This window comes from Schistosoma haematobium, chromosome 4, assembly GCF_000699445.3.
Source record: "Schistosoma haematobium chromosome 4, whole genome shotgun sequence".
NCBI classification, from domain to species: domain Eukaryota; kingdom Metazoa; phylum Platyhelminthes; class Trematoda; order Strigeidida; family Schistosomatidae; genus Schistosoma; species Schistosoma haematobium.
In genome coordinates, this window is record NC_067199.1 from 30,876,503 (window position 1) to 30,901,817 (window position 25,315).

General features: G+C 29.2%; 1 protein-coding gene across 1 annotated transcript in view; it reads left to right on the forward strand.

The window, feature by feature from the left end:
• Positions 1-9,050: 9,050 nt before the first annotated feature.
• MS3_00007847 (uncharacterized protein) overlaps positions 9,051-25,315 on the forward strand; it is a gene marked incomplete at its 5' end in the record, with an annotated part of 89,776 nt that continues 73,511 nt past the window's right edge. Inside the window, one exon of the mRNA XM_051216192.1 lies at positions 9,051-9,283. The remainder of the gene's footprint in view (positions 9,284-25,315) is intronic.

A 25,315-nucleotide genomic window follows, 5' to 3' on the forward strand; every position in this document is an offset into this window, starting at 1 on the left:
GTGTTAACTAATCATCAATTATTATTATTATCATTGTATACTAAATTGTTTCATATCGAATAACTCGATGGCAATGCTTCACACTTTGAATCTGGTCAACATGTATGATTCTCTCAGAAAGCATCAGATCTCTTATGAATATAGGTATATTTTGTGAGTGCCAAGTTAAATGAAACTCAAGTATGGATTTTCCTGTGAAGTACCTGCAATTGTATAACGTATAAATTCTTATTTTACTACGGGTTATATAAAAATTATTTTGTTGTTTATCATTTAAAGGGTTTGTTGCTGATATATTTATATAAAGTAAATCCTTTCTTTCATGATCGAATCGATCTATCTTAGTAACGTATTCGACGATAAAGTAGAAGACAAATTATTAAATGTATCATTTACCTTTAAAACTAGTTTTTTTCTCAAGAAAACATCTAAAACTATTGATTGAATAAAAATCTTTTGTTAACTCAAGTTTACATTACTCATACATACTTACGCTTGTTACTCCTCTTGAAGGAGCATAGGCCGCTCACCAACATTCTCCATCCAACCCTGTCCTGAGCAATGCTTTCAGCTCCTTCTAGTTTCTATTGATTCTTTTCATATCTGCTTCTATTTCCCGACGTAATGTGTTCTTTGGCCTTCCTCTTTTACGCATCCTTTCAGGATTCCAAGATAGGGCTTACCTCGTGATGCAGTTTGGTGATTTCCGTAATGTATGTCCTATCCATTTTTAACGTCTTTTCTTAATTTCCTCTTCAACTCGAAACTGGTTTGTTCTCTCCCACAGTAGACTGTTGCTGATGGTATCCGGCCAATGGGTGCTGAGTATCTTGCGTAGACAACTATTTATAAATACTTGTACCTTCTTGATGATGGTTATAGTAGTTCTTCACTTTTCAGCTTCGCACAGTAAGACTGTCTTGACGTTCGTATTGAAGATTCTGACTTTGATATTGGTTGAAAGTTATCTTGAGTTCAGTATGTTCTTCAATTGTAAGAATGCGGCCGTTGCTTTGCCAATCCTTGCCTCCATTACACATACTATTCATAATAATATTTATAATACTAAGATTACTATCTTTAAAAAAATTACATTAATTTGACTTATCAAGAATATTGTTCAACAGGCTGATTAAAAAAGGAATAACTTTGATCCATTTTATTCATTAAATAGAATTTTAACATTAGTGAATGATGATTAGTGTATAATTAGAACATGTTATAAATAACTTATCATCTCAATATATTCATTTGATATGATGGATATCTTTTTAATCGGGTCAATAAAGATATCCCAAACAAATTATTGTACAGGAGGTCATCGAACGTTTCAACATCTACCATGTCAAAATACGTTTAACTTTATCCATTTATTGATGATCATTTAATAAAAGAAAGTAAAATAATTAAAGAAAAAAGAAACATGATTACATTTATAGTAACATAATGATTTCAAATGAGAATTCTTCTTATAATATTATGAATCATTTGATTTGTTGCCTTGGCAATTAGACATTTAAAAAAAAGTTTATTAAAAATAGTTGATATTACTTATTTAAATACCTATTCAACAACAATTTAAATTCAGTTATCTTCTTTGAGAGAAAAAAAACTTTTTTTTAATTAATTTATAGTTTTAATCAATGAAATATGTCTGTTTAAAGAACGTATCAATCTTGTTCAAACAAAAAACAAAAAAATATTCTGTTTTAAGGATGCGTGTTAATTAATGTTAACTAAAATAATTAATTTTCTTGTAAAATATTATTGCGTGACAACTAATAAACACTCTACTGTTTGTTTGTTTGTTTGTTTTTTTGATTGACAATAATTATTTTTTTATTTTTTTTGTTGTTGAAAAATCAAGTCAATAACGTAACTCGGATACTGGGATGAAATGGATTATCTTAGTTTAGGATAAATAAATTTAAACAAAATGATTCGTTTTATAACAGATCACCGTTTCATATATCTAAATTGAAATTGATTTTCACTTAAAGTTGACAATTAATTTGATTAATTTATAATAGTATTAATGAATATTGTTGAGATGAAAAACAAAATTAATAAATTTTCTTAATTGTTAGGATGTGTTAATAGATATATTGTTATGTTCATAATTTTGAAGTGAAATTTATTTAAATTTCAATGAGTGAAAATCTTATCGCAACAACAAAATCTGTTTGATAGTAGTCGTTTTACTCTTTTTGGACTATTGACCAGGAATCTTTAACCAGTTCTGTTCCGGATCGTTTCTTTTTGTTTATTACCAAGTGCTATTAATTTTTTTGGTGATTGCATTCTAATTCTTGGCTTTATGTGTTCTACGGTCAGCCGACTTTCCTTTAACTTTGATTAATAAATATAAAGGCTTGCCATAGTGTTCAGTTCGATGGTTATCATAGAAATTATCCTACATATTTCCGGCATTCTTTCTTAGCTTCCTCCTGAACTAAAAGACGGTTAGTTCTATAGCACAAGGGGCTATTATGAATGATCTCTGTTCAGTGGATTTTTAGATGCGTGCTGGACAGTTGCTTTTAATCCCTGTACCTTTTTATTAAGGTTGTGGTAGTTCTGCAAGTTTTAGTTCCGTACAGTAGAACTGTCTCAAGGCTGGTGCTAAAGATTTTGATTTTCATCTATGGTAGTATGTTTACCGTGTTCTAGTTACTTTTCGATTGTAGGAACGCTGTGTTCCTAACAATAAATTTCAGCTTAATTCTATTGTCCACAGTTAGATGCTGAATCTTTTTTCTAAAATTATTGTCTTTATCAAAGGCAGTGGGATAATCTTCTTTCCATTATATTAAGTTTACAACATTTTAGCTGTTAAATGACTTAAAAATAGACTAAATGCTTTATTTATAGTCTACGACATTTTATACTACATCAAAGAGAATTGACCACTTATGTTACCTCATAATAGACAAACAAACACAAGTTATAGATCATAACATTTAACATTTACTATGTTAGTAGTTATAAAATTGGTTATATTACAGTTTTTCCACTTTCAAGTGTAAAATACTCAATAACAGTGATAGGTTTTGTGGAGTAAACGTAATAAAAAATGAAGTTGAATTTTCGTATGCAGAAAAGAATAGAAATCAATTTATCCCAGAATTGAACTGAACAACGACATTGCGGGAGGAAATTATATTATTAATCAGAAAAAATACGGTGTTAACTTTACCAGAATTTAATTATTTATTTTATTAGTTTCTAATTCTATAATGATGATTGATTATTATTTTCAGTACTGAAATTTCAGTTATATTTACTCACATATTTATATAGATGTAAGTTTTATAAATTGAATTTGCTTTCCTGATTTCTTATTTATAATGTAGTTACAAACATTTGCAGCAATCAGAATGTTGTTAGTGAAGACTGGTGCAATACTGGAAATGTTTCGTAAAAAAAAAGAAAATGTAATACATTTTTTGAAACAGAATAGCAATTATGCAGTTTTGGCAAAAATATATGTTATAGTTGAATTCATGAGTCAATTGAATCTAGACCACCATGGAAATCCTGGAAACACTGGACGGCTGTTTCGTCCTAGTATGGGACTCCAGTGCTTCCAGATTTTTCATGGTGATCTAGCTTCAATTGACTCATGAATTCAACCATAAATTTACTAAAATCTCCACAAAACCACATCTGATAAAAATTTTTCATTATTTTTATTATATCAGAATAATTTATAACATGAACATATAGCACTTAAAAATATTTATGAATCCTTCTAATCCTCGTTATAATTAGTTGGTAATTTAAGTGGATTTTGTATACGGAAACATTTGTGATCACTATTAAAACACAATTTATCACTGCAATTGTATGTGTTTGAAACTACGGAAAAGGACAAAATTTTGTACTTATATTCCACTATATATTAACATTTTAAATAAATTGATTTATGAATGACAAGTTATTTGAATGCTAATCCTACTTTAGGTCATAAAATGTAAATTTTATAATATAGTTGATAATGGAGCTATGAGGGAACTATACAAACCAACAAGCTGATGAAAAACTAATTTGCGAAGTGTTGGCTTTATGTAAACGTGAAACAACCTAATACACGAAGAGATAATAAATTCATTTTGACTTCTTTAATTTAGTCTATTCTCTACGTAGCCAAGGATATCTAGTCTTAGTGCTATATCTGGACATTTCTAAAGCCTTCGACATGGTTAGCCATCAACTTCGTATAGATAAAGTCGCATCTTATGGAGTTCAAAATCCTTTGGTTTGATTTCTTTCTCAGCAATCGACATCAAATAGTTAAAATTAACTCTTCATTGTCTAACGCTGTCCCTGTTAGAAGTGGTGTATATAAGGTAGTGTCTTGGGATCTTTGCTCTTTTTAGTGTTTGTCAATGATATTTGTGAAAGTTTTTGTGTGGGAAAACCCCTTCTATATGCAGATGATCTTAAAGTAGTATATTCATTTTCTCCACATGAGCTGAAAAGTATGCAAAATTGCATCAGGATGGAGCTTAACAAGGTAGCACAGTGGTGCTTGAAATGGCAAATGGAGCTTAATATGGCTAAGTTCGATGGATATGCTTCGGTGATAAATCACTCGACTTAGATCTTACCATAAATGGTGAATTGTTATCTAGGTTACATACGTTAGTACACTTAGGACTTAGGTACTTCCAAGACTTGTCGTTTACAGAACAGATATTGAAACAGACCTCTAAGTCTCAACGTCTAGTAGGTTACATAACTCGAAACCTTTATAACAATGGGTCACGTATTTTAATGTACAAAGTTTGTGTTCGACCACTTCTAGAATGTTGCACGTTTATTCTTAGCAGTGCGCGCACAAAGGATAAATTAAGGCTGGAATCAGTACAGAGACGATTTACATTACGTATTCTTGGAGCTGATTGTACCCTAGCTTATAATTCTAGATGTTATAAACATGGGCCAGACAAGAGCAGACTCAAACTAAATCTTATCTTTCTCTTCAAACTACATAATAAACTATCCTTTACATCCAATCACGTGATTCAATATGTAGAAGCTTCTCATTATGACATTCGTAATTCCTTGTCACTAGTGAAACAAACTTATTCTAAATCATCTCTTTATATGAATCACTTTACCTGTAGATTTTCTAGACTCTGAAATAACTTACCACAATCTATCCGTACGATAAAATCACCCTCATTATTTGTTCGCTGCATCGATGCATTCTGCTCCTCTGAAAATGTATTGAATGTTCTAGCACCTGTAAGTGTATCTCATTCCACAAGTGATATTACAGGAACTTTAAATGTTTAGCCATTTTTATTAGTGCATTCCCTAAGTAAAACAACCTACTTGCTGTCACTTTATGTTAACACCGTCCCTAGCAACTTTAACTAATTTGAATAATATCTAACATCAACGGTATATCACTGTGTCACATGACACATGCATTTCGGTACACCTGATTGACATATTTTGGTAATTACTGCTTTGTTGTTCTGTGCTTTCTGTCTTCGTTTTAATTTCTCCAGTTGTAGATAATTATCATTAATTCGATCTGACACAGGAAATGACCTTAATTACGCTGTTCATAAATCAACAGGCTGACCATTTAAGAAAAATTAAACGTTCCCGATCGATGCATTAGATCGCTGTAATACATGTACTACCTAAACGATTACTGAACTAGTATACTGAAAACTTTCTTCTATCACATGTTTGTTTTCTACATCTAGTGTTGCTATTTATATCAAATTGATCATGTCTGTTAACTGGCGTGAATTCTGTAATTATTATTTTCAGAATATATAAAATTATTATTATTAACTCTGTTTGATAAAGCGTGACCCACTATTTATAGTCAGACATAAAAATAAGCTGAAGATATGCAGTACAAATCCATATACCCAAATAAAAACCGTTAAGTTTACAAGCGAATAACTGAAGAATTCAGAATATGTACACGTAATGACTCTGTAGTTTTTACATTCGTTGTCTGAGTTTTCTTCAAACGGAAGGTATTGACGAATCCTTCTTGTCTACCTTCACACAGCTGTTATACTTGTCGAGTTTTCAGTTAATTTTTATACAAGTAAAACAAAATATCTATTAAAATTAAGCGTGTTGAATCTTTAGAGCTCATAGTGAACTCGGGACACTAGTTCCAATGTATTGCCTAATTAATTCGCGTCACATTTTGCATAGAATGAAGTTTAAATGTGAAGTTTAATAAATTGGGTAAAAAAATCCAACCATAAAAAAAATTTTTAATGCAGTACTAAAAAGTGGCAATCGAAACGTGCGCACGTTGCAACATATCATGAAACAGATTGTTGCTAAGTAATGCTTCACTTAGTATCTTCAAATGTGTTATCTATAATTTCTGTCAACTCTTCTCTGTTCAAGACAATAATCTCTTGAAAATTCAGTTAAAGTAAATAGATTGTTAACTTGGGTCTAATGCGTTTTTTTGTTCATGTTAAGGAACAATAATCATGTTTACTTGGTGTTGTTTCTCTTGAATCCTCCAATTGAGGTTTAGGACTGCAATTGATCAGTCTGTTATTGGCATGTGTGCATACTGTGAGTATGCCTCGATATTGCCTTAATTCACTAGCTTTTTGTAATTAATGATGGATAGTGGCCAGCAGTGGAATCCAAGACGCGCGTTTCGTCCTGCCTGGGACTCGTCAGCTGAATGTACCTTCATCCCAGAGTTGATGTTCACTCTAGGACTCGAACCCAGTAACATTCGCTACAAACGCGTGTTGTTTAGAATTAAATTATTTCATATTGACTTATGAGAATTAGCCTAGACGGGATTGTGTTTATTGAAATGGTAAATTCTCTAGTTTTTTTGCTAGTTGACTGGAAATGACTTTGATTTTTATAAAGAAACAGATTTATAATCAGGCTTGTATACTTTATTTATTTAGATATTTACTGATAACTGCATTAGAAAAGTTTTGCTTCTTTTGTGACCAACAGGGTTTGTTTTAACTTTGTGAAAGATTTCGATACAAAAATGTTACAGGATTAAATTACCATGACTTTCTTTACCCGTTTATATTATACCACAAAACAGAAGTCTATCATTGACGGGAAAGCAATTATAGTTTAGAGAACAACAATAAGTCTATAGCTATTTGCTCAGAATTAAAAATCGTGTTCAAAACCTTTATTGTATGAAAATATAACAAAGAAGAGTGGTGAAAGTTTGCGAAATTCGTCTGATCATTTTAAACGAGCACAATAATTAACGTCGTCAGCCATTATTCTATACAGTAATAATTCCGAGACACTGGTGTTGGTAATCTGTTGTCAAGAAATTTTGTTTAGAATAGATAACCACGATTTCTAATTGTATACTGAAACATATTTGACTAATGTCTGCTATACCTTCCTAAACTCAATGATAAATTCATCATGAAAGGTAGTGTTTTCAGAAATTTACATTTTTGATAACTTTTTCAAATTAAAAATCATTTAGGGGATCCCTACTTGCTGGTATTAACTGTCATTACTAAGTAGTTAATTTATGGCAACATATTTGTTTATAACCATCATTCTTATACTTATGTCTTATTTCTATAAAGTTACAGGTGAGAAGAGGTGTTAACCTAACAGTTACTGATAACCAGTCAACATCATTTTATTGATAGTTAATTCGATTACATTAAAGAGAAACTATAATAAAAATTATTGAATGTAAAGGAGATCGTAACTTTCAAATATAGCCTGTGTTAACAGATCCAGGCGCGTAAAAATTCCAACTCTGTTTAATTAAATATTCATTGAGGAGCTTTTGGATTATGTAGACGACCTTGAGTATTTTTCAATAGATAATTGAATGCTCAAGTGATAATAATTTACCAAATATGCTACAAGCGGAGTAACAGATGAACATTATTGTTTTCAAACTACCTTAATCATTGATTCTCTATAATCACATTAATAACAACAATAACTCAGTATAGTTTTCCATTAGCTATGCTTAAATAAATAAACCACTTGTCACATTACTGATTTCGGTCAGTGATATATACGAAAGTAATGTAAGAACAGAGTTATATATATATATATATTTAATATATTTACATTCCCCAGTTAAGTAGTTTATACCTGTTACTTTCTGTAGGACTATTTCGAACATTTATACGAATATTCATCAATATTTGAACGAATAGTTTGACAGAAATTAGGCGCCTGGTATAGAGAAGACATTTAGTTTTCAATCGCTGAGATTATCACGACTGCATATTTCAAACATTGTTTTTGTCATTCATCAAACCAATGTAACATATTGTTGTTACATAATAAAATACACAATGAGTTAACGTAAAAATAATTTTCCGCTTACAATTTCAGTTAAAGTTTATATTCTTTAATATAAAGTCATATGTACATTCAAATAAATGATGCATATATTCTGCGTATTTATATGTATGAAAAAAATTATAATTCTATTATCGTTTTTAATCATTTGCTTCTAGTTTATAAGCTTAATTATACATACTTGCAAGGTATTTTGACAATAAAGTAATATTAGTATTAAGCGTCAAAATTTTTAATCTATCTCCTACTAAAGTTTATTGCATGTCTGTCTTATTTAAATTATATACCTGTTACAATCAACCACTAGCTTACTTATAGAAATCATTTCTATCCCCTGCCTTTTCAATGTTTTTTGTTTACCTGAATACATACAGACATACAATAAATTTACTATTTTACAATTCTGTTTCTCACATTAAACCTGTTCAACTTATCTTCAAGGGATGTGACAATACAATGATCCATTGTTATTAATAATTAAATAAAAGTATTTGCACAACATAAAATTAACATTTCTATACTAGCCAATCAGATCATTTTAAAAATCCGTATACAAATAGTAATGTGAATCAGTATACTGTTCAGATTAATGAATCGTTTTCAATTATCAATTTATCTACTTATTTATGCTTTATAATTCAATTTATTTACTTAACTATTTTTCATTTTATTTATGTTCACTATTTTCTTCATTGAATCATATGAGAAAAGTTTCGGACTATTCAAGAATAAATTTCTAATTTGAATAGAAACCAGTCATTGAAAAGTATTCATCATTGAGGAGAAAATATTTTTCTATCTTTTATTGTATGAAATCTTGTTCATACTGAGGTGAATTGACTAAAAGTGAAACACTTTGAAAATGAGATATGATTTTCAAATACTTTTATACACAATGAATAATAAATGGATAATCATTTTGGAAATGTAATTTATGCTACACATTTAATTTACCTAAAATGTAAGTTGTTATAAGTAGTATTAAACATTAATTATTATGAAAAGTTTATATTCAATAATCTAAGAATATATATTTTTCTTTAAAATAAATCATATCTTAAGTATTGGTATGCTACCGGTGATTTTGGAGAATGCTAGTCGGCGGCCTATGCTCTACTAGGAGTAAGTATCGGTGATTTAGTAGAGAGAAAAATAAAAGATGATCTATCTACATGAACTGTACTGTATAAGCTATCATTTACTGTAACTGACGAGTACATAGGGTACGTTTGCATTTAAAAGGAACTTGAATTGGACTCATCAGTTTACTCTTATTTTGTAGATTACAATACCGAACAATACAGTTTTAGCACTGTTATTAGGGATTACGTTATTTGAACACTCTGTGAATCGTTTTAAACTAAATGACATAAGCAAATGACTTTATTTATATGAGAATTTAAATGAAACACGAACCTTCACTAGTAAATTATAAAAATGCTAATACGTGAATTTCTGAAATTAATAATAAAAACTCAGAAAATGTGATGTATTAATATGAGTATAGTTTGAACCAATTTGAAAGAAGAAGATATGTCAATAAGGTGCTTAATTCTTTGCATTTCATAAACCTTTCAGTCTGCTATTCGTAATAATAGGAGACCTAATGAAACCATTTTGATAATAATTTGAAGTTAATGCATATTGAGAAATATGACACTGAATCCATATGCTTACCAAACTTTCGGTAAATTCATCATATAAGTTTATTACCAAGGTGGTGAAAATGAAGGTTTTTCGAAATTTAACTACCACATTTTCACAGAAGTTAATGTATCTAGGATAGGCATCATTAATGTTGAGTAATCCATATTTGACTAAACAATAAAGTTATCCAACCATCTAGATCATTTGATAATTTGTTTACGATTTATACATATCCGATATTTATTTCCAGTGCGGATAATATTATTAAATATAATAGAACATGATATTACTTGTTAGGTGGTTTTTCTGATTAAACGGTTTTTAACAAAAATCTAGTTGTTGTCTATGTTGTCTATCATACAATCGATTTCAATCATGAAGCATGTTAGATTTTTACTGTTTGTAAGTATAAAATCTTATATTATCCTACTGTTTTCATATGTCTAAATAAATGAAATACCAGTCGAAATTTATTGACATCGTTTTCCGTTTGAAACGATCACGTCATTAAATTGCTAACTTAATGAAGCAAATTTTTCCAATGAATTACAATCATACAGTTCTTTAGTTCCTTGATCTCTTCACAGATACATTTTATATTCAAGCACATTGAATTCAACAACTTAAAGTCCAAAGTCTTAAAGCAAAACTGAAACTTAAATCAATAAATTATTGTGTGGAAATGAAGAAAGTGATAAACTTTCTTATTATAGTACCCGGTTTTACTTTTAACCATTTTTTTTTACTCAATTATTGAAATTACTAAAATCTCCACAAAACCCCTTCTGATAACAATCATCTGCTCACTAGTGACTGACTTCAGGAGATACTCCTGGAGTTCTAGTGAGAAGTCATTACCAGTGGAGTTCAACCAGGTCTGTTGTGAGATATCAGCTCAATAAAGACAATAGTGTACGGTGACGCAATTTCGTGTATTAGTTGAAGTTAGACATTACTACCGTTGTATGCCGGATCAGTGGTCTAGTGGCTAAGCGCTCGTGCGCGAGACTGATAGGTCCTGGGTCCGAATCTCGCGGGGTGCAGTATCGTGGATGTGCACTGTTGAGTAGTCCCATACTAGGACGAACCAGCCGTCCAGTGTTTCCAGATTTTCCATGGTGGTTTAGATTCAATTGACTCATGATTTCAACAATTGAAATTACTAAAATCTCTACAAAACCCCATCTGATATTCAGTAAATCTTCTAAGAAATTTATAAAACCATTCACTTACAAATGGATATTATATGATCGTTAAGACAAATTTGTTTTTCATATCAGCATTCATTGGAAACTTTGTATTTTGAGCTCTTTGTCAGGTCAAAGTTATGCTCTAATTGTTGATGTTAATTACAAAATCAATCAATAAAAACATAACCCATCAATACAGAAGTAGAATGATTTATTCTAGCGTATTTAGCGTATTTATTATACGGAATAAATTATAGAAATTAGGCCTTATTTTACAGAAGACTTGACAATATGTTTGTGGTAAATCATGACCTAAATGGATCTCGAATACATTGACTTGAATATACTTATTAGTAGATGTAAATAAATTAATGCTATAATGTACAAGACATCCAAAGTTTTATAGTTTGTGGAGTGTTGTTTACTAGGCAATCAAATATAATACGTGCATTAGTCCAAATCTAACCCTTGTCTTGGCATTTGAACAGTTAGAGAACACAAAGATAGGAGCAATTTTGTCATTGTAGCATTCAGATTCAGATACATCTGTTTTAGTTAAGGTGAGTCTTTAGTGCTATCACCTCTGTTTGTATTAAACAATTAGAGATAAGTTCCTTAGTTTCGACAGTGAAAATAATCTGTGAAAAATTAATCGTAAGCGACAATCAGAGGGTAATAAAAGTGACAACACGTATATGTTTAACGAAGAGGAGAAATATTATAAATTCATTCTTCAGCTTAGAGCACAATAGAAGCATAGTGAAGCTTCCTAAGTAGAACTACTGGATATTTTCAATTTTCTAAGATATATATTCCGCTTTTTGATAACTTCTCCCATTTTAACATACGTAGTTTTAAAAAGATACTGTAGTTTATCACGTACTAATTACATTTAGTTCAAGCCAACTAAAGTTAGATTGGCTTAAACTAACTAGGATTTTGTTAAGCTTTTGAATCACTGACTTCACCCTTAAAGTATATAAGATTTAGAAAGATACTTCAAAATTTATGATTCTTCTTTTTTAGAAGCTCCAAGTACATGAAGTGATGACTGAATTTGAGGTTACTAATTCCTAAAATAACCTGCAGATATATATATATATATATATATATATAACAGGTGGAACGTAATATCTACATTCAACTAGTGACATACTTTTGATCATTTATGATAATCAGACAAATGAATAGAAATAAATCTTATGCAATGATTATTTTGATATGCACTGATCAAATCCGATATAATAATTTAAGAAAAATAAGATAGACCATAAAATTGTACTTTATAACATAAGATGGGGTTGCTATGTACTTTGACGTAAATATTTTCTCAATAATTTAATCATTACATTTACACTTACAAATTTACATATATAAGATCATTCTCAGAATGAAGGTAATCAATGAACTGACAAATAAAACGGCAATATAAAAAGAGTAATCAAACAAAGTACTGTGTTACTATTTCATTATTATTATTATTGGCTTTATTCAATATTATATTTTCGCTACAATATAGAAGTCTTAGCAAAAAATGTTTTAGCAAGTTTCCTTATTTCTTGCGTGGTCGCCAGTTAGATGTGATCAGTTCAGAAATCGACATTTGATTAATGTATATTCTTTTCGGTCTATAATGCCAGCAATCACGATATCTCTGATTAGGTTCTTCTGTAACTCGTACAACGAAATGTCGTGAACTTTTCACAGACTCAACTGAATAGTTTATTCGACTAATAGGCATAATGATGTAGTAAAACAAACAAGAAAACAGATAATTTGTTGAAATATCCAGATGATAGGAAAAGGTAACCCAGATATTCAAGCAGGCCGCTTTTAATACATATTTAAGGTAAAATTTGATAAACTTTAAATTCTTCCCAGATTTCCTAATCCCAAATTTTGGATACAATCATCATTATTATTATCATCATCATTATTTTGTTATGTAACTACTTGATAATTAAAATGTAAGTTTTATTTGCAAAATACAAAATATAAAATTTCATTAGATTTGTTTCTTAAATTATCGATTTTTTTGTTGTTGTTGTTGTTAAGATCTGTTAAAACTTCTATGAAAATTATTGAATAATTTCCTTTTTAATGATTTGCTATAGTACTTCATAAAAGTGAATTGTTTACATTCTATTCATCTAAATGTATAAGATTTGATTAGAAAGATTTTATAGATCAAAATGTCAGAAATAAATCATAGATATTGTATATTGAAAGTTGTTTGTTTAATAAATGTTGACTAATGGCTGTTTGCTCACAGTATTCAGTAACATAGTTTTATGTTTCTTCCTTCAAAATGACATTGTTGTCTTGAAATTCCAACTTTATAACAAATAATAAATTATAGGTCTGACTGATAGGTCCTGGGTTCTAGTCCCACGAGGCGGGGTCGTGGATGCGCACTGCTGACGAGTCCCACAATAGAACGAAATGACCGTCCAGTGCTTCCAGACTTTTCCATAATGGTCTAGCTTTGATTGACTCATGATCTCAACTATTTAAATGAACTATATGTTGAAAAAACACTAACTGTATATTTCAAGCAACCATTTGCGATACGAGTGAAATAGGATTGATTCTAAGTTTATATTTTGAGTGCAAATTAAACGGTGATTTTATCGCGTTAGACATGATCCAGTTGAGCTGTTGACCTGATTATAATGAGTAGATTTCAACCTCACTAATTGTTTGTTTTATGTTGTTGATAGCTAAAGAATCTCAGAAGAAAATGAAGACAAAGTTTACTTGTAATAATGTGTTTTAAAATTTACGCTAGGCTACAAAACAAAATGAAATCTTTAGTACCAAATATATGCTCATTTATAACAATTGGCTGAATATAATACTTTGAAATTGTAAATCTGATTGAAAGTTCTGAATAACTCATTTAAAGCATCAATTGATGTTAACCTCGTAAGTTACTGGAGCAAATGGTAATGGTCACCTTGAGAAAGTTTAATAGTTGTAATGCTTAACAGATTACGTATTTGTCTTAATAATATCCATTGAATACTATTTAAAAAATCCACAACAACACGTGAACGTGTATCATGTATAATATTCAGTTTTTATAGTTACAACGCAATGGACCATTAAATGTAGGCTCTATTTTTTTCGATTTCTTTTAAACCTAGACTAATAAAAATCGTTGAAAGCCCTTATTACTTGAGTTCATATACAGACTTAACTTGTTTAAGCCTCTATCATTACAAACAAACATAGGTTCTCACTATTCTATAGACATCTCAATATCCCTTCTATTTCCTTATCGATCACTCTACCGATGCTTCATTTTAAGAAGATCTAATTAGTTTTATAAATTTATTGTTACAATAAACAATTTTATTTTTCTATTACTTATCCAAGTTGATACATTTTGTCATTTCATTAACTCAAAGAATTTCATAATCAAATTAATTTATTATGTTTAAAGATTTTTGCCTATATTAAGGTCTAGAATATTTTAGTCTTATCATTATTTGAAAGAATTCAATAATATTCAAAAACAATAAATTTTGTTTTTGAAAAAGATACTGATTTTTTCAGCAGGAACTTCTTATATTTGTCTTTTAAGCATTCAGTATTCATTTTATCAATCAACAAGGACTATATTATATACTCGCTATTGTTTAAGTTACTCCTATATTAAGTAATCTTTAATAACAATGAAAGAATGTTTTATATATGGCGATATTAAGACTATAGCTTAGAAGTAGCTCCATAGTTTAAAAATAAGATCTTTTAGTTCAGTAGTTAATTTATGTCTTAGATTTATAGGTATCCATGTTAAGTTCTGATTACTTGTCTGGTTCAGAGATTAGTAACCTGACTAAAAATTACTACATATATTCTGTAGCTCGTGGAAAAGTGTGGATATTTTTTTCTAATGAATGATAAGAGTGAAAGCTGCTATCTGTTTTTATCCCTAAATTAGCATTTTATTATTTGCACATAAAATCAACTTCTACCATGTAGAATGATAACGACTTTCTCATGCAAACAAATTAAACTGTGTAGCAAGGTTTTAATTTATTTTACCTGTCGTTAGCTCAGAGGAATAATTTATTTTACCAGGAAAAAATCAATCTTAGCTTATTTTGATACTCAAATAATTTTTGACCAATAATGTTTGAATTAAAAAATAAGTGAAATTAACCAACACAATATTACGTATATCCTTGTATCACATTAAGTGTGACTAAATAAAACCTACTTTTGCCATGTAATTCAGAACATAACCGATAAAGTCACTGATCACATAAAAATACAGGGTACGAGTAACTAAATGTTCAGATTAAGAACGTTAGCGTTTTTCATAATCAGCAGCGTTGAATAAAAACTAATAGTCAAACCGAGGATTGCGTTCTGTACTATATGGGGCTCATCAAATGAATGTACTTACATTTTACTTAGTAACTAATATGAAGCCAAATGCTTTTTGCAGTTAATACCTAGATACAATGTATGCTCCAAAAACAGGAATAATTATTCTGAGAACGCATAATCATTCGACTTCTTAGAAAAAACAATTGAACATTCTTCTTCAATTACTTGAATATTTTCTAACCTGGACAGTTGTCACCTAAATCTTTTATTATTAGCATAATCATTTAAATTTTATTATTTTTCCTATCAATTTAATCCTATTAACATTTGTATCCAATTTTATTCCATTTTTATGAAATCAATAAATTTACTAGATTGAGTTACAAAATGTTGTCCTGTAACTAATAACTACCGTCTATTAAATTTAATACTAACATACAAACAAATATGTTAGATTTATTTGTATGTAGATGATTGTATGAGAAATACTTGTTTCACTTTTTAATATTACATATAATGATATAGTCTAAACACATAAAACAAATATTATTAGACTTATTAAAACTATCATAGATACTACTCTCATTCAATTTATTGTTGACTATAGAGTGTCAAACTGTCAAGTTAACCGTGTAAATAGTGATTTTTTTAAAATACCAATACACTGTTTCAATCTGTTGATTACTTTGGATTATTATTAGTGAAATAAAAAAAAGTAATATTAGTATAAGCAAATTTGTATTTATCACTGTTAAAGTGTCTTTCTTTTAGAGTAGTTCATTTTAAATAAAAGATTAGATTTGGCTTTTCGGTACATATTTTTTTCTTTTTGAAGTAAAATAAAGGATTCATAAGTGTTTATAAGTTTTTATAGTTAACCAATACGTCTCTATAGACAAAAATTCAATATATAAACACTGGGGAAATAACAACCATATGATCAATAATAGTTAGTGACTACCTATGACTGAGATATCTTTTACATTTGAAAACATTCTAGTTTGTTATAAAATTCGAGATAAAAATAAGTTACGTCGGTTTTTTCCAGTTTTAATGAAACTTGTGAAATGTATAAAATGAATAGAAATTAATATATTGTGGGGAATTAATTGTAAACTATGCTCTTCTATTATAAAACATTACATATTGTCACGTTAGGATGACCGCGTATTATAGTTGTTTTGCCGTATGTCACGTTCTTTGTCTATGCTTAGCTCTTACACTGATCTATCAATTTTGTAGCCCACGGTTAATAATAGTTAAAATAAATCTAGTATAATTCATTCCAAGGTAAATAATTTGAATGATAAGTCTATGTAATAATACTCAAGCAGACTAAAAACTTAAATGATATTATCCATTAAAAGTGTTTCAACCATATTATAAGCACTTTTAGAGTATGATAATCATTAGGTGATAAAGATAGGAAAGAAAATAGAATTCATTATACTGTTTAACAAAATCCATGATTGCACATTTATCCATATGAAAAAATATTTAATATGCGTCTGCTTCACGATTTTTTCTAACGAGACAGAAATAAGCAAATGATTTCGTTTTACTGTTTTCAAAATAAAGAACGTGGACATTTCATGAATTATCTTGGAAATGATGGTTTAATTGGATAACTTATTAAGAAAATTGACTTTAGATATGTTGAAACATTGAGCTATCAGTATTAATATAAACTTGGTATTGATTGTATCTTCCCATTGATGTTTGGGACTGTAACTGATCAGTCTCTTAGTGGCATATGTGCACCCTGTGCGGATTACCTTGATATTGTCTGAAGTCACAAGCTTTATAAGTAAAGATAGCAGTGGAGTCCAGGATGCGCTTTTCATCCTATCTGGGACTCGTCAGCTGTTGTTGTTCACCCGGGGACATTAACTCTGTGACGCAGGAACATCCAGCTGACGAATCCCAAATAGAACAAAACGTGCGTCCTGGATTCCTCTTCTAGCCACTAACCATATTTTCTTATGTCAGTGTTTACCATTTCATTCTTTAAAAATATGTCACATATCACACTCATAATGTCTTCAAACAGAGTTATTGAAATAGTAAAATAAAAACACATCTTTAACGAAAATTTGAAATATTGGCCTAAAATGTCTACTTGAGAGCGGGTTTATTTTTCATTTCTTCCAATTACAAGTACACTAACCTTATTGATTAATTTATTACTGTACTTCAGCAACTTACTTTGATTACTACTTGCACAAATTTTATAATTTTACACTGTTTCCGGTTTAAAACAATTTGTTTCAGCATACTGATTCAAAGTGGTAACAAAGATGACTGTTTAAAATTTCCTGTGACATAAAGTAATGAGAATACAAATAAAATTTGTATTTTAAGTATTTTTGGATATTTTAATTAGGTCTTCGACAAGTGCCTTATAAAACTAATTTGTTTTGTATAATAAATATATGTAAATTGAATGTACCGAGCAAATTACTATTTAATATATCATTACTACAATCTCCATAAAACCCTTTCTGATACTAATATATCATTATCAGTTTTTGCTATGAAACCATGGGACCATTCTAGCAAAAATTTAATTAATAAGCTTAACAGTAAATATGCTTTTTATGAAGTAATTATTCAATCCATGTCAATTTGATACATGGTTATGATATTGAAATAATACAGAGAATGTAAATTACAGTTTTTTATTGACAACTGTTACCAGCGATTCTAGCTAATCTTGCTTGTAGACCAATATTCTTTCATTTCAAAATATACATTGTATTTGGTTGCTTCATGATTCAAAATTGTATGATCTAGCATTCATATCGCAACACTTTCACAATCTACGTTCACAGTTTTATGTTGATCATTATCAAATATTAAATTCGCATTTTAATGTTGTATATGGAAATTCTTATGCAAATCTACGATCGGCATATTGACATAAAATAAGAAAACTCTATCTATGTAAGAAATCATAAATATGTACGTAACTATTAATCAAGCTCTAGAGCTCTAAATCTAAGTCTAGTCAACTTTAGCTCCAATGAATCGGTACTCAGTTTACAAGTTAACACAATTTGGCTAATGTACTTGCAGTCTTTCCTTTTTACTGTCATATGTTATGTGTTTTCCTATCAAAACATTATTGTTATCACTATTTACGTTTAACTTATTATTATCGCTAAGCTTTGAACCATTCATTCACATATCACTATATTTCATCGGATTCATAACATTTATTTATGTTTCGATATAGTGGGAGTTTTTAAACAAATCCTAGGTAGAATGTGTTTATTTTTAAACGGCATTTTTTAATTCCAGTACTGTAACGCCTATTCGAAATATAATTACACAGCAATAAATATTAATGAAATATCAATAAAGCACTTTAGTATTGTTGTAAAATCAATGTACTGTTTTATGAAATGTACCAAACTCACGTTGTTACGTGCTTATACTTTTTAGGAACAAGAAGAAGGTACAGTTGAAGAACAGTATGTCTCCTTGTACATTTTACCTCTTACCTATAAATTATCAATAATTTATAGTTAAATACGTATTGTTTAGGTGTTGAATTGAAAAAAATTAAAAATTGTTTATCCAGGTATCTTCGTGACAATGATATATTAGAAACAATATATGTTTTCAGGAACTTCTGGATTTTAATAGTTTTTTTGGCTGATTTCATTGCTGATGGAAATTTTTCTCCAAACTGGAACTGAAAGACTTTCATTAATTTAGATACTGTTTTATTTTATTTAGCATAAATTGCTTTTTGTCTAAATAGTCAGATGTTTGTATTCTCATGTCCATTAAATCCACAAATATTTAGGTATTTTTTTCATGTATAATTGACAGTTAAACAGGATGACATATACCCTTACATTTTTATATAAGGATTAATACATCCATTAGATTTCCTCAAAACTCAATTACTGATAAGGAGATGCTGGCGTCAGTCGCATTTTACGCATTCTACTATTAACATTATATATGTATATACATGAATATCAGTAAACGCTGGACTGATCATAATCTCTACCATATATACATGAAGTAAATAATTTTTAAATTAAATAGTCCGTATATCTAAACGAAGATGAGGTTTTTTCGAGTCTTGTTGTATGACTATTATTAATCTAAATTAATGAGCAACTGAGAATTTTTTTATTACATTTTGGGCTGAATAAATATGTTTTGATGTTAGGTGTTTACAGTTAAGTGACCGGAGACTGGTAATATGGCTTTTATACTAGTTGTATGGCATATACCATTAGTGTTGACATATATAAGTAGTGTGTAGAGTAATTACAATTGATATGCTTCCCAGCATAATATGGAATTGAAAGGAAACGAGACAGAGAGCAATTGAAGTAACAACTGAATTGAAAGAATCATGAAATCTGTGAAGGACAACTGAAGGCAGATGTGAAAATAGTATATTTAATCAATGATTTTCATCACTTACGATAAGACTGTGTAATTTTGCATTATACAATTGACTGGTTTTTCGTATCTAAATTTTCATCCACTACGGTCGAAATCACTCAGAATGTCTTATATATAATCATGTTATAAATAATGCTTTTCACATTAATGAACAAACAGTAATGAATTCGGTTACTACTCAGTGATAGATCAGTGAAAGTAATTAGGCGACTGATATTTAATGTACATTCTCATTTTTCATTATAATCCGCTTCGTCTTTCATCTTATTTAAGACTGAAAATATTTATTTTAGGAATTTTAGTTATCGATCTTGATAGTACTTTAAGAATAACATTTATTCAAAGTAATACCCGAGAACTATATTCTGTAGGCTTCATATATTTTAATGTATTTATCACTTATTCCATAATAAAAGTCCAGGTTCTTGTTTGGATTGTTGCATCTTACCTAATCTTTATTAGTGCAGATTGATTGTTTATCAGAGGACTATTAATTTTGCGTTTTTCAGTTATCTATCTATGGTAAGCAAATAATAGGACACTCTGAAAATGAAGTTCTGTGTGATGGCGACAAGCTTTGCCGTCTATGAGTTCTTAAACAAAATAAATAGAAACTTTCGGACGTACAAAATAAAAACAAAATGGTTGCGTAACCAATTAACCAAAAAATAAGGTGTAGTTGAGGTCTGTTAAAAAGTATCAAATATTTTTCAGCATTATTCAAACACATCAAACAGTTTAACAGTACCTTTTAACTAGTTACAACTGGGTACAAAGAATTTTATCTGTCACACTGTAATGTCTGACATGTGACTTATACTATTATCTTACGTGGAAGTTTAACATATATAGTTTATATGACTGCTTGAGTTCAAATTATAATACAACATGATGGAAAAATCATATGTTGTTATCCTTAATTCCGTTGATAAGTCGATGCTATAACATTCGAAAGAGGCATACTTTACATATTTAAGGTAGTGACTAATAGGAAGATGACATACTTCACTAATTATTACTATGATGTAATTGTCAACATATATATAGATACTATTGTATAAAGTAACACTTGATTAGTATCGACAACTCGAGTTCATTTTTATCAGTCAATAAAAGGAATATATTACTTCCTGTATTGAATTACTTTATATTTATTTATTACAGTTAAATTTCACTCATAATAAGATTGACCTTACAATATTTCTTACATGAACTTAACAAAATATAACCATGATATTGTATTACAATTAATAAACTTTTTTATCATTTCGGTCATAAATCTACTAGTAATACCTTTCTTTAAAACAAAATGTGAGAAAATTGAAATAACGCAACAACAACAACAACAACAAAATTAATATCATGAGTAAATATACACTATTGACCTGAAGAAATAACGGAAATGTGTAAAAGAAGTAAATAAAAGCTGATTAAAATAAATAATATCACAGATTAGAATAACGAAAATAGATTTAGTCTTATTATTATTATTAGTTATCACCAAAAGAAATGTACAAGCTTGAACCGTTCATAAACTTTATATATGTAAAAAATGTTTAGGATTGTCAAACAAAATACAATAGTCAGTAGGGTGTTGAGGAGATTATTAAGTTTTTGATTGAGATCATGAACCGATTGGTGTTAGACCACCATTGAAAACATGGAAACACATGACGGCCGTTTCGTCCTATTGTGGAACTCCTCAGTGGGATCGCGAGTGCGAACGGAATAAAATTTTCTAATGCTAATATGACTCATATAGAATATTAACTTCAGTCAGCTTATGTGCTAAGTGAGAATTTACGATTCATGATCGGAATAAATATGGGTCAGATAGGGTGAGAGAAATAATAGTGCAATTACAATTCGATCAAATGTTCGGTGGAAGACTATATTGTGTGAAAAATAAGTAAGACGTAATGAGGAGGGATCAATGCGAAGTGAATGATTCATGTTTATACAATGGATTGGTCACTGGGTGGTAATCAATGTTATCTATATCAGATCGTGTATTGGGGAGATTAATGATCATGCTTAACGAGTAGTAATAACGATAATGGTAGTGATAATAATAATAATAATAATACAAAGGTTTGTGAATAAAGATAACAAACAAAATTGTATTTGACTGCGAAAGTTCGTAAGTACAGGAGTCAAATAGGGTTATTCAATAGCTAAGATTACTATCGATTAATCGGCCTTGAGGTTGGCCAGAGGAGAAGAAACGGCTGAAGATATTTCTTGTGTACGCATAACTTCATTCAGATGTCCACTACTTCAGCCGTTAGAAGGATTTTAAGTCTGACAAGCTTTGGCAAAAAATTACTGACCTGATAAATAATAGGAAAGGATTGGTTTATGCTGGCATTATGACCAGTTTGCACTAAATGAGCCAATATCGAACTGTTCACTTTCTTCACCAGACTTTTCCTTAGTCACTCTGGGAGGTGTTCGTTAGCATGAAAATATAAATTCCTGGAACGTCGATCATAAGTTATTTATTCAAATATATGTTTATCAGAATAGTGACTAAAACTTCAAGTTTAAAAATTATAACGCTTTATATAAAGTGTTAATTCATCATGACAACAATTTTGACATTGTAATTTTTTTTCGTAGTATATTTGAAACCTACATAATTCATTAACTTTATGTTTACTCAACTATAACAAAATTAAAATTTGTTTTCTAATATAGGCGGGAAAAGGTTTTCAACTTATTTATCATCCTTTAAATGCACTGATTTAAAACATAATATAGATGGACTTTGCTTCATTTATTTTAATAAGTATAATTATCTATACATAGAATTACTATCATTAATTGTGACGATAATGAAAAAAAATTAATGTTATATATTTTTGTATCCGGCTTCAAATGCCCGTTGACATACTTTATACAAATCAGAATCGTAATTTAGTCTTATAACAACTAACGTATTAAACATTTAAAAAAAAAGAACAAAATTTCATAGATACTTTGACACAAGTTTCATTTGTATTTATACTTTTAGTAATATTTATGTAAAGTAGTCATTAATTGAATTCAAGAGTTCTTTTATTGAATTACTTAGTATCTATTAAATAGGAATACATGTGTTTGAATGGTTATATTCTTATTGAGACTCGAACTTAGTACTCACTGCATCACAGTTTGTTTAATATATATTTTGAGAAATATCTATTAACATCGAAAATGTAATGATACTTATGAAATACATTTATTCTAACAATAAGGCATGAAACATTGTGTTACTTAGGTGGGAATATATTCTCATAGTTACAAATACTACTGAGAATGAGGAAGTGGAAAATTAGTTTTCTTAATACACTAGTGGAGAAAAATTACGGAACATATTTGATGACAAAGGTTTTATACAATATCAAAAATACAAAAAAAAATAAATAACTAATAGTTGTTAAAAATGTATGTTTCAGATTTACTTAAAATTATGTAATATGTTAGAAAAAAAGTCAGAATAGATTGTATTTATTGTGAGGCATCTTAGTTTTCTCATAATGATTCTGAAGGATATGTCGTGCATCATACTAAAAAAAATGTGATCTCATTTTTAGATGAATGAATAAAACACATTCGATTGACAACACATTCTTATCTCAGTCAATATGTTCAAAGTTGTAAATCATGTTTTCAACTTAAGTTGTTTTACTTTTTGCTCTCTTCCTGTGAAACATGAATTTTCACTAGTATTGGTGAAAACTGGGTTTTTTAAATACTTAAATTCACTTTTTTACTATCTATTAAAGATATAGTGTTTTATATATCTAATGTATGTTACCAGTTGAGTGGTTGGTGTTGCATAGAAATTCTGCAGCTTAAAATCCATTTTTATTTTATTAGATAATTTACTTAAAGGTCAGTGCTGGATATTTTGTCGGGTTACATACTAGTCTATTATAAACTTTCATGATAGAAAACTAGCAAGTTCCTATAACAGGATATACTTATATGTTGGAAGTTGTACCACTTGCTACGATAATACACAACAATAATAATATTTTATCTACCTAATATTTTTGGATATACTTTATGTAAGTTTAGGTCAATAGGATAGATCACTTATAAATTATATTATGCAAGCACTTTTTGCGCAAAACGTAGAGTATTCTGTATGTCATTGTTTCTATTACCCAGGTGTATAGTTGTTTATAGTTTTCCTGAATGCAATGACTTTCCTGCTTTCATCCATCTTGTTATGAAGAAACAAGAGATTTTATACAGAACTGAAACAAAGTGATTTTAGCAATCATGCGTACATAGGTTAAATGTTTTGTTTTACTTATTTATATAATACTTGATACCAGGAAATTTGGAAAATTTTAACTTTAATTTGATGATATCTTATATCTGAAGTACCGGTTTATATCTAGATTATAGGCATCATGTTAACAATGTTGTTTCTTTTGAGAGTTTAGTGATGTATAATATTAATTTGACATTCACTTCGTAATTAAAATTTATGGGTGCGTTTAACTGGATAAATGACAAGAACCGTATATGAACCTGTATTAACTTATGTTGGTTGATTAATATCAGTACATGTGTTAATAAGTCTATTTTTTCTGACAAGAACAAAGGTTGATTATTCTTCTTTTAGACTGAACGCGCCTACTGCTTTATTCAACAATTTCAAGGAATTATTTCTTAAGTATTTTACCAAAAGTATCCTATGAGACCACAATTTAAAAATGGTAAATTTGTATATTTCTTCTCCTTACGCATAAGCTTTCATAAACTGTTATCATGTTAGTAAGTTAAATAAAAGAGCTGTTTATCCACATGGCAATATCGGTATCTATGTCTTACTAATAAATGAATATATATGTATGTCATCAGTTTTGAAACTTGTAGCTAAAATCTTAAATGAACCAAGGAAGAACAGTGCCGATCTTATAAGTATAGCTATTCGAATAAACCGCTTTATTTTTATTAACTGGTTTTCTACAAGTGAGCATATCATTTTTAAAGCAATTATTAAAAAGAAACACCTTAATTTTGTAAAAATCACATTCTAAATATATCATGGTGTAGAGACCTAAGATGGAATGGTTAAGCGAACCGAAGGATTGATTTCCAGAACACCTCGGCATTAATTATAGTAATAATAATTAGAGTGGATACGTAATATATGAAAGTATATCGTATGTTTTTAAACAATATGTTCGGATCACAAATCTTTACTTTATCACACTAATTAACAACTTAGTTAGCAATCTAACAATTGGATTGAATGGTTGATCCTCATTTATTTGTAGATACCTATAATGTATTCATGTGGTCATAATTTAGTCAATATAGTCATTTGTAATATCACCAAACCAAGAACCTCTAATATTTTATCTTACTGATCAATTAATTGTTTCATTTAA